Raw genomic sequence first — 11,357 nt, forward strand, 5'->3', positions numbered from 1 at the left:
AGTTGGTGATACCGAAAGCTCGGTCTCTCCCCCAGAAGCCAGTCCAATAATGAGGACAAGGTTTTGAGAAAGAGGGAAAGGAAGTTTTATTGCTTTGTGAGCAAAGGAGAAACACTGGGGACTGCCATCCCAGAGGCTGTGATTCTAACTCTCAGTGGGAACAGTGGGCTTTTGAAGGGGACACAAAGTCTGCTCTCCAGCTGTTGTTCCCTGTCAAGAGTCATAATTCATTTGCAGCCTTGAGCGATAGCTAGCCATTTCTCGGACCTGCTGCCGCCAGCCCCAAAGTCTGGATTCCTTCAGGCCTGTGGTCCCAGAGTTGAAGGACAGATGACTCTGTCTAGGATGGGAAGAAGGTTCACCTTGCTTCCCCGCGGTTACGGAAGGGGAGAGCTCCCAGTCTAACTAGGAGTGGCCAGTGTGTGACTGCATTAAAATGGTGCGATGAGAAGAGCCTTACTGAGCAGCGAGCGCAGTGAGCGTGACTGACTGGAGTCAGGAGAACTGGAGATACCTGCCTGCGCTGTCCAAGCAGGACTCTGAGCCCCTGCCGCTGCCCAGCCCCCACCAGGCTGCATTCTGAAAGATGAGGAGAAGTAATAACCTGTACTGGTGGAAGTTCCATCAATGGCTGTTTTAGGCAGCTTTTTTCACTGCTGTGGAGAAATGACCCGACCAGCACAACTGTAAAGGAGGAAAGGTTTATTTGAGGGCTCACAGTTTCAGAGGTCTTAGTCCATAGAAGGTTGGCTCCATTCCTCAGGGCTCGAGGTGAGGCAGAACATCATGGTGGAAGAGAGTGGCAGGCAGAGGGAAGCAGCTCGCATCATCAGAAAGGAGAGGGAGGGAGGGAGGGAGGGAGGTAGAGAGAGAGAGAGACACACACTCCACTCTCCAGATACAAAATATACCCCCCATAGCCACGCCCAGTTCCCACTTCCTCCAGCCACACCCTATCACTTCAATTAATCCCATCAGGGATTAATTCACTGATTGGGTTAAGACTCTCACCACCAATCATTTCTCCTCCGAACCTTCCTGCACTGTCTCCCATGTGAGCTTTGGGGGACACCTCATGTCTAAAGCATAACAATGGCCATGTGGCTCGGGAACGAAGGGGCAGGTTGTCCCCATCCCACCAGGCAGAAAGGGCCGATTAACATCAACGGTAAAATTTCCGAGTTAGGAAAAGTTCCTGGTCCTGGCATGTTCTGTGGACTAAAAGGAAGCAGGAGGGCCTGAGTCTGGCGAGTGAGTGTGGAATGGCATGGAAGAGGGATGACAGGAAAGAAGAGTGTCATTGCCATGGGGAGCCAGAGTGGCACAGAGCCTGGCCCTGTGTTCGGTGCATAACTTAACTTTATTGATACTGGAGATGGGAACTTTTGACTGGGCGAAGGTAGAAGTGGAATCAGTCAAGTGAGCAGAAGTACATCAGCAAGGTTTTCACTGGGGCTTCAGCTGAGGGAAGAGAGCAGTGATGGAGAGAAGGACTCCGCAGCTCCCTGAACAAAGGGAGATGCACACTTTTATTGATTGGCTGGGCTGGGCGAGGTTCTGGTAACTTCCACTGGCCAGGGACAACGTTTCCAAACCACTGTTCCTCCCGGCACAATTGTTCTAATGGGCTTGGTGCCCCTTGCTTTACCTGGTACTGGTCCTAAGCTGCCCGGAAGTCTAAAATTTCATTTGGTTTTGCTACTAAGTTGTGTTTTAATAACATATTACTTGCTCAGTGTCTGGCCATGTTGTGTCCTAGTTCTCATTCCACTAAGACGACGACACTTGTGTTCGTGTTTTCAATGTAAAACTACCCAGATTGCCTGCACGCACCTGACACAGGCCTGACCTGAAAAGGGAGCCCCACTGTGCGGCAGGCCAGGTGGGGGTGGTGGTGGAGGGACCTGTCCCGCCTCCACACAGGGACAGCGATGAGCAGCTCCTTCCAGGCCCACTCCCAGTCAGGCGTGGGGCTAGGAGCCTGGGCCCCTGTCCTGCGCGTGAATCGGCCCCCTCCAGGACCTACTGCCTCAGTGCCTTCCAGCTCGTCCATGGGCTGTTCCGTTACTGGCTGTGGGGAAGGGAGTGGCCTCTGCTTGACCTCACTCGCCCAGACCTGGTCACAGAACATTGACAAGAGCGACACCCTACCGCTGGGTGCTCCTAGACTGCTTAACGCCGCAGGCGCTGCAAATGTGTCACGTGGACTGTCGAGCTGCACCTCAGGTTTGGGAAGCCAGGCTGGATCGAGGTTTGAGAGACCACGAGAAAGTCAACCCCTCCAAGACAGCACAGGGACACTGAGGGGTGAGTCCCCGGAGGCTCAAGAAGGCAGGGAGTCCCCGGAGGCACGAGGAGACAGCCGCAGCAGGCTCCCCACACGAGGGCGCACTGGGCGCAGGAAGCGTGAGGGGAGGGGGAGGTCGTGTCGCCCCCTGTGGTGCCGCAGGAGGCTGCTGTTCTGGCCGGGCAGGGTGACAGTAACTGGTGGCTTCCAGCCCTGACCAGGCCGGGGACTGAGAAGGAGGTGCGAGGGGCCGGCCCGTCTGTGGGAGGCGGCAGTGGTAGGAGCCGCGCCCTGCACCCGGCGCCCAGGAGCCTCAGGGGTCTGGAAGCTCCCTTTCGCCCAGCCCCAGGTGTCTTTCGGGCCTGCCCTAGGTGGCGCCCTCCCTTCTCCAGGAGGCGGGAAAAAGCCACAGGCCGCAGCCTGTTCCCCGGGAGCTGCAGGTGGGTGGCTGCCCCGCTTGGCCCACGTGGTCTGCGCGGGCACCGGCTCCTTCCTCAGCCCAGGCCTTCCGGAACTGACTGCCTCCGGTCCTGACCTCAGGGTGTGGAGAAGAGCGGCCGGCAGCAGGTCCCTGCCGGGCCCAGGGGTGGGGACATGGCTCAGAGAGCCTGGGATGGACGGGAGCGACAGTGGCAGGAGCCTGTGGGGCCCTGGAGCTGGGTGAGGGACAGGGTCCTCAGGGCCCTAGTGGGTCTGTGAGAACTGTGCATGGGTAGCTGGACTACCGGGGCTCCCAGTGTCCCCAGTTTCCTGGGCACAGACGAGCCCCCTCCCCCACCCACCCCGCCCACAGGGGTCCTCACAGGGGGAGGAGCCACCCTCAGCTGAGGACATGCCATGTGCTAACCTCATGCTTTCTTTTCCTTCTTTACTTTTTCTTTTCTTTTCTTTTCTTTTCTTTTCTTTTCTTTTCTTTTCTTTTCTTTTCTTCCTTTCCTTTCTTTTCTTTTCCTTTTTTCTTCCCTTCTCTTTATTCTCTTTGCTTTTCTTTCCTCCTTCTACCTACCTTCCTTCCTTCCTTCCTTCCTTCCTTCCTTCCTTCCTTCCATTTTTTTCTTTCCTTTCCTTTTTTTTTGTCCTAGGGACAGAACCCAGAAGTGTTGACCACTGAGCCACATCCCAGCCCCCTTTACTTTATTTTGAGACAGAGTTTCCCTAGGTTGCCGAGGAGGGCGTCTTCCTTGCAATCCTCCTGCCCCCTCCTATGGAGCTGCAGGGATTACAGGCTTGCGCCAAGGTCAGCCAGGAGGCTTTTCAGGGACAGCTCCCACATTCCCCAGGTGCCCTCTTGTCACACACTGCTTTCTTCCCAGTCCTGGTGAAGGCAGATCCATCCAGGAGAGCTCTAGACACCCCCTGGTGAAGTGAAGTGGATGGAGTTGGGAAGGGTCTGTGGAGGGAAAGCCGAGGGTCATTTCCCTGGTAGACCTGGTGGAGGGTTTCAGGCCAGTCAGTCACAGGAGCACCTGTGAGGCTGGAGCCCATGTATGGGTGGTCCACAGCCAAAGGACTCCAGCAACCATTAGGTGCCTGGGCTAGGAAACTGGAAGCTTCCTAGGAAGGAGACAGGACCAGCAAGTACACTCCTTCCTGGTTATCCCTGGAGGACTGGCTCTCTGAGGCCCCGGGCACCAACACGACGCCATGCTCAATCCTTTTCTATAAAACGACCTTGAATTTGAACTGAACCTAATGCAATCCCTCCCACATGCTTTAACTCACTCTAGATGACTTATAATTCATAATGCAATGTAAAAGCTGTGGGAATCGTTGTTGTTATACTGTGTGCTTAAGGAAAATGATGAGGAAAAAAAGGTCTGTATCCATCACAGAGAGATGCAGTTTTCTCCCCAGCATCTTCAGTGCACGGTTGTTGGTTGCATCCCAGGGTCATATGTAACTCTGTGCAGCACTCCCTCTGCACAGGGACTCTGCTCTTTGCCTGAAGTTGGGTCTTCCCAGGGTATTTTATGAAGTGCATGCAGTGAGTAGCGTCCTGTTACAGACAGAGGCGCTGGTTGTCCCTCAGGAAATCTTGCACAGGAATGGTTTGGGGTGGGGTGTTGATTCTGGAGGACTTTGTGGGAAGAGTCATGAATGATTCTTTTCCATGTTCCCCCTCAGGGAGGAGGAGCAAAAGCCAAGAGAGAGGACCCACGCCGCACCAGAAGATCAAGGTCCTGAGACCTGTGGAGACAGGTACATGACCAGCGGTGTGACTGCAGATTCTGTCCCAAGAGGATGTGGATGTTTTGTAGACTTTTTAGATGCTGCATCTAAAACAGACCTCAGCACCACGTCCCTCTGGCAGTTTGGAAGTGACGTTGGAAAACTCGGTCCACTCCCCGATCCTCAATTCCATTCCCTCTTCTGCATTCAGGGGAAAACACGAGTACCCAGCTCCGAATGTCAGGCGGGGGTTCTGTAACTGCTACGTGTGGGATGCTTAGAGCAGTAGTTGCCACATGATTAGTGTCCTTCCTTCAGTAGGAATGCAGGGTCTGGCCTCGTGCAGTGCATTGTTCCCCTCAGAGAGACACTTGCAAAGGTGTGGCAGCAGGGGTGTCAGGAGGAGGGCATGGGCACACTAGTGCCATTACACACACTCCATGACAAGAAGAATGAGGGACTAAGGATTGGCTGCCCTTGCATGGCATGGCTTGAACTGAGGTCCCTTTGTTTGAAGGCCTCTAAGCCCTGACATGAAGTGTCAGGTTGTGTAGCAGCGGCATTCAAGGGACTCCTCCTGCATTTCTTGGGTGGCCTCCCTGTATGCAGAAACCGAGCTTGCCCTCCTTAGACTGGGAAAGGTGTTCGCTGCCTCTGTAGGGGGCTCCTAAAGGGCAGGTGTCACTGGCCCCGGGCCGGAATGCTAGAGGGGAGCTGCCCTCCCCGGCGCAGCTCTCTACAGTGATGGCTGTGGATGGCTGAAAGGGCCTAGGAGCTGACCTTTCAATTTTCACCGCTTTTTAAATTTAGTTATACATGACAGTAGAATGCACTTTGACACCTCATACATAAGTGGAGTGTAACTGCTCCTTCTTCTGGTTGTAACATGACGTAGAATCCTTCGGGTCATGTAATCATATGTGCACATAGGGTAATAATGTCCGCTTCATCCCATTATCCTTCCTACCCCCATACCCCCTCCCCTCCCTTCACTCCCCTCTGTCTATTCCTAAGTACCTCTATTCTTCCCTAGCCCGCCCACCTTATTGCGAATTAGCATCTGCATATCAGAGAAAACATTAGGCTTTGCTTGTTTGGCATTGGCTTATTTCGCTTAGCATGATATTCTCCGGCTCCATCCAGTCACCGGCAAATGCCATCATTTCATTCTTCTTTATGACTGAGTGACATTCCATTGTGTGTATACACCACATTTTCTTTATCCATTCATCAGTTGAAGGGCACCTAGGCTGGTTCCATAGTTGAGCTGCCATAAACATTGATGTGGCTGCGTCACTGTAGTATGCCGATTTTAAGTCCGTTGAGTGTAAACCGAGGAGTGGGATAGCTGGGTCAAGTGGTGGTTCCATTCCAAGCTTCCTGAGGAATCTCCATACCGCTTTCCAGGGTGGTTGCACCAATTCGCAGCCCCACCAGCGACGTGTGAGTGTACCTTTTCCCCACATCCTCGCCAACATTTACTGCAGCGTACATTCTTGATGATTGCCATTCTGACTGGCGTGAGATGAAATCTTTTGATTTGCATTACTTTAGATTTGCATTTCTCTAATGGCTAGAGATGTTGAACAGTTTTTTCAAATATTTCTTGGCCGATTGTATTTCTTCTTCTGTCCAGTGTCTGTTCAGTTCCTCAGCTCATTTACTGATTGAGTTATTTGGTTTTTTGGTGCTCACATTTTGAGTTCTTTATATATCCTGGAGAATAGTGCTGTCTCTGAGGTGCGTGTGGTAAAGATTTCCTCCCCCTCTGTAGGCTCTCTCTTCACGTTATCGATTGTTTCCCTTGCTCAGCAGAAGCTTTTTACTTTGACTCCATCTCATTTAATGATTCTCAATTTTACTGCTTGCGCTTTAGGTGTCTCCTTAAGGAAGTCGGTTCCTATGGTGACATGGTGGAGATTTGGGCCTACGTTTTCTCCTGTCAGGCGCAGGATCTCTGTTCTGGGGCCAAGTCTTTGATCCACTTTGAGTTGATTTTTCGCACAGGGTGAGAGATAGGGGTTTAATTTCATTTTGCTACCCATGGATTTCCAGTTTTCCCAGCACCACTTGCTGAAGAGGCTATCTTTTCCCCAACAAACGTTTTTGCCACCTTTGTCTGGTGTGAGATAACTGTATTGATGATGTGCGTTTGTCTCTGCGTCTTCCATGCTGTACCATTGGTCTACCTGTCTGTTTTGGTGCCACTACCGTGCCCTTTTTGTTACTGTGGCTCTGTAGTGTAGTTTAAGCTCCGTGTTGTCATGCCTCCCGCTTCACTCTTCTTGCTTAGGATTGCTTTGGCTATTCTGGGTCTCTGATTTGTCCAGATGAATTTCGTGATTGCTTTTTTAATTCTATGAAGAATGTCATTGGGATTTTAATTGGAATTGCATTGAATCTGTATAGCACTTTTGGTAGTATGGTCATTTTGACGGTGTTAATTCTGCCTATCCAAGAGCAGGGGAGATCTTTCCATCTCCTAAGGTCTTCTTCAATTTCTTTCTTTAGTGTTCTGTACTTTTCATTGTAGAGGTCTTTCACCTCTTTGGTTAGATTGAGTCCCTGGTATTTTTAAGATATTTTTTTTAGATGTTCATGGACCTATATTTTATTCATTCATTTATATGCGGTGCTGAGAATCGAACCCTGTGCCTCATCCGTGCTAGGCAAGTGCTCCACCACTGAGCCACAACACCAGCCCCCAGTATTTTTTTTTTTTCTTTTGAGGCTACTGTGAATGGTGATGTTTTCCTAATTTCTCTTTCAGTGCATTCATCACTGATGTATAGGAACACGTTTGATTTATGGGTATTGATTTTATATCCTGCTACTTTGCCGAATTCATTTATGAATGCTAGAATTTTTTCTGGTGGAATTTTTTGGATCTTCTAAATAAGCATGTCATCAGCAAATAGCGATAGTTTAAGTTCTTCTTTTCCTGTTCATAACCCTTTAATTTCTTTCTTCTGTCTAATGGCTCTGGCTAGAGTTTGAAGGACTGTGTTGAATAGAAGTGGTGGAAGTTCTTAGAGGGAATGCTTTCAGTTTTCTCCCTTTAGAATGATGTTGGCCCTGGGTTCAGCGTATGTAGCTCTTACAATGTTGAGGCATGTTCCTACTATCCCTAGTTTTTCTGGTGTTTTGAACATGAAGCGGTGCTCTGTTTTGTCTCACGCCTTTTCTGCGGCTGTTGAGATGATCATGTGATTCTTTAAGTCTATTGATGTGGTGAATGACATTTATTGATTTCCATATGTTGAAACAACCTTGCATCCCTGGGATGAACCCCACTTGATCGTGGTGCACTGTGTTTTTGTGTGTGATTTGCCAGAATTTTATTGAGAATTTTTGCATCTGTGTTCATCAGGGGTATCGGTCTCAAGTTTTCTTTCCTTGGCGCGTCTTTGTCTGGTTTGGGGATCAGAGTGATACTCGCCTCGTGGAATGAGTTTGGAAACGTTCCCTTTTTGTCTAATTCATGGGATGATTTGAGGAGCATTGGTGTCCATTCTTCTCTGCAGGTCTTGTAGAACTCGGCAGAGAGTCCGTCTGGTCCTGGGCTTTTCTTGATTGCTAGGCTTTTGAGGGCGTCCTCTCTTTCATGGCTTGAAATTGATCGGTTTAGATGGGGTATGTCCTCCTGATTCAGTTTGGGTGGGTCATATGTCTCTAGAACTTAGTTGACGTCTTCAAGATTTTCTATTTTATTGGAACATAAATTTTCAAAATAGTTCCCGATCGTGTTCTGTATTTCAGTAGTGTCCGTCGTGATATTTCCTTTCTCATCATGAACTTTAGCAATTTGAGTTTTCTCTCTCTCTTCCTCAGCGTGGCTAAGGGTTTATCAGTTTTATTTATTTTCTTCAAAGAACCAACTTTTTGAATTTTTTTCTTTTTTCCAATTTTGTTGACTTCGGCTCTGATTTTAAGCATTCCCTGTCTTCTACTGCTTTCGCTGGTGATTTGTTCTTCTTTTTCGAGGGCTAGGAGATATAATGCTATGTCATTTCTTTGTTGACATTTTATTCTCTTAATGAATGATCCCAATGCAGTGAACTTTCCTCTTGGTACTGCCCTCGTAGGGCCCCAGAGATTTGGATATGTTCTACCGGTGTTCTCATTTTCCTCTAGGCATTTTCTTTTAGTCTCATCTCTGATTTCTTCTGCTATCCATTCCTCATTCAATAGCATACTATTTAGTCTCCAGGTGTAGAGTAGCTTCTATTTTTAATTTTATTGTTGATTTCTGATTTCATTCTACTAGGATCTGATAGAACGCAGGGCATTATCTCTATCCTTTTGGATTTGCTGAGAGTTGCTTTGTGGCACAAGATATGGCCTATTTTAGAATAGGGTCCGTGAGCTGCTGAGAAGAATGTGTGATCGCTCGTTGATGGATGAAATATTCTAGTTGTGTCTGTTCAAGTCTAAACCATTGATTGTGTGATTTAATTGTATACTTCCTTGGCTTATTTTTGTTTGGAGGATCTATCCAGTAGTGAGAGAGGTGTGTTCAAGTCCCCCAGTATTATTGTGCTGTGGTCTATTTAATTCTTGAGATTGAGAAGGGTTTGTTTGACGTACGTGGATGCTCCATTGTTTGGGGCATACATATGTACGATTGTCATGTCTTGCTGATGCACGATTCCCTGGAGCAGTATGAAATGTCCTTTGTCCCTTCTGACTAACTTTGGCTTAAAGCCCACTTTATCTGCTATGAGGATGGAAACCCCTGCTTGTTTACACAGTCCAGGTGAGTGATATGTTTCTCCCATCCTTTCACCTTCAGTATGTGGATGTCTTTTCCTAGAAGGTGAGTCTCTTAGAGACAGCATGTTGTTGGGTCTTGTTTTTTCATCCAATCTGCCAGTATATGTCTTTTGATTGATGACTTTAGCCCATTAACTTTCAAGGTTATTATTGAGAATTGACTTGTGTTCCTGGTCATTTTGGTTTAGTTTTGGTTTTTAATTTGACTTAGTTTCTCCTTGCATTGACTATTCCGTTAGTGTAGTTCCTCCCTTTGCTGGTTTTCACTTTTTTTTTTCTTAATTTCACCCTCATGGAATATTTTGTTGAGAATGTTCTGCAGTGCAGGCTTTCTACTCGTGAATTGTTTTAACTTTTGTTTATCATGGAAGGTTTTTATTTCACCTTCAAGTCTGAAGCATAATTTTTCTGGATACAACATTCTTGGTTGGCATCTAGTTTCTCTCAGAGCTTGCTACATGTTATTCCCTGACCTCCTAGCTTTGAGGGTCTGGGTTGAGAAATCGGTTGAGATCCGACTTGGTTTCCCCCCATACATAATCTGCTGTTTTTCACTCGCGGCCTTTAAAATTCTATCCCTATTCTTTACGTTAGGCATTTTCATTATAATGTACTGTGGTGTGGGTCTGCTGTAATTTTGTATATTTGGGGTCCTGTCAGCCTCTTGTATTTGATTTTCCATTTCACTCTTTAGGTTTGGGAAATTTTCTGATATTATTTCACTGCAAAGATTGTGCATTCCTTTGGTTTGTATCGCCGCGCCTTCATCTATCCCGATAAGTCTTCAATTTGGTCTTTTCATGTTATCCCACAATTTTCGGAAGTTCTGTCCATGGTTCCTTACAATCTTCTCCGGGTGGTCAACTTTATTTTCAAGATTACATATTTTGTCTCCATTGCCCCAGGTTCCGCCTTCCAGGTTGCATACTCTGTTGGTGATACTTTCCATTCAATTTTTAATTTGATTCCTTCATTTGGAGGATTTCTGCTTGATTTCTTTTCAGAATCTCTATCTCTTTATTGAAGTGATCTTTCACCTCCTGACATTTCTCTCTGCTTTCACTCTTTACATCGTCCTTTCTGTCACAGATCAGTTTAACTATGTGCCTTCTAAATGCCACATCTGGCATTTCTTCTACTGTGTTGTCAGTGGATTCTGTTATTGGAGCATCTTGGTCCGTTTGGGGCACTTTATTCCCTTTTTTTTTATTCATGTTGTCTGTGTGCCTTCCCATCTAGCAGTGTGGATCTGAGGCTGTACACTTTCTACCCTGTAGAGTTATAATGTCCCTGACGGCTTCCAGTACCTCGCCTTTAAGGGAGAGACCAATATTAACAGCACCCAATGCAAACAATATGCAGCCTCAAACCAAATAACTCCTATTAAGACGTCTACAGTTTTGCTGCAATAAGCAGAAATGCTGTGTTCAGTTATTGTCTACACTATAAAAGTTAATTTGCAAAAGGGTTTACAATTTCAGATGGTGGATCAAGAGAGAACAGAAGCGGTGTAGGATGTGATGTTTATGAGGAAGGAGGAAAGAAGGGAGAAGTAAAAACTATAGGAAGAGTGAAAGCGGAATCAATAGTGTTTGGCTGTTAGCAGGAGAGTAGAGAGATAGGGAATCCAGGGAAACTAATAAGTGAGAGGAAATATACAGGTATATATAAATTATATATATATATATGTAAAATAAAAGAATACACAACAGGAGTGTAACGTACTATTCAGACATCCCAGTCCTCAATAAAGTGATGCATGAAAAATACTTGGTTTCAAAAATGGTAGAGATGTGTGTGTGAGAGAGAGAGAGATTAGAAGGATCTTGATGGAAAATTGAACAGATGTTTCTGTTGGTATTCAAAAGTTTCTCAGCTTCCCTTCTCTGCTGATAGGTGGGGTTGTCTGGAGCTTGATGGTAGCCCCACCCTCAGGATGGTGAAGACAAAATATATAAAGACAGTTGCCAGGCCACGTTGGAAGACTGCACCCCAGGAATCTCCTTTGGTTTTCACTCGTGTGATGTAGGAGCCTGATCTTGGCCACTTAGGTCACCTGCGGACCCCACAATTCCTGGTCTCTGATTTAGTCTCCTATCTCCATCTTTCCCACCCCCACCCTTTTGGA

This window comes from Sciurus carolinensis, chromosome X (genome assembly GCF_902686445.1).
Source record: "Sciurus carolinensis chromosome X, mSciCar1.2, whole genome shotgun sequence".
In the NCBI taxonomy this organism is placed as follows: domain Eukaryota; kingdom Metazoa; phylum Chordata; class Mammalia; order Rodentia; family Sciuridae; genus Sciurus; species Sciurus carolinensis.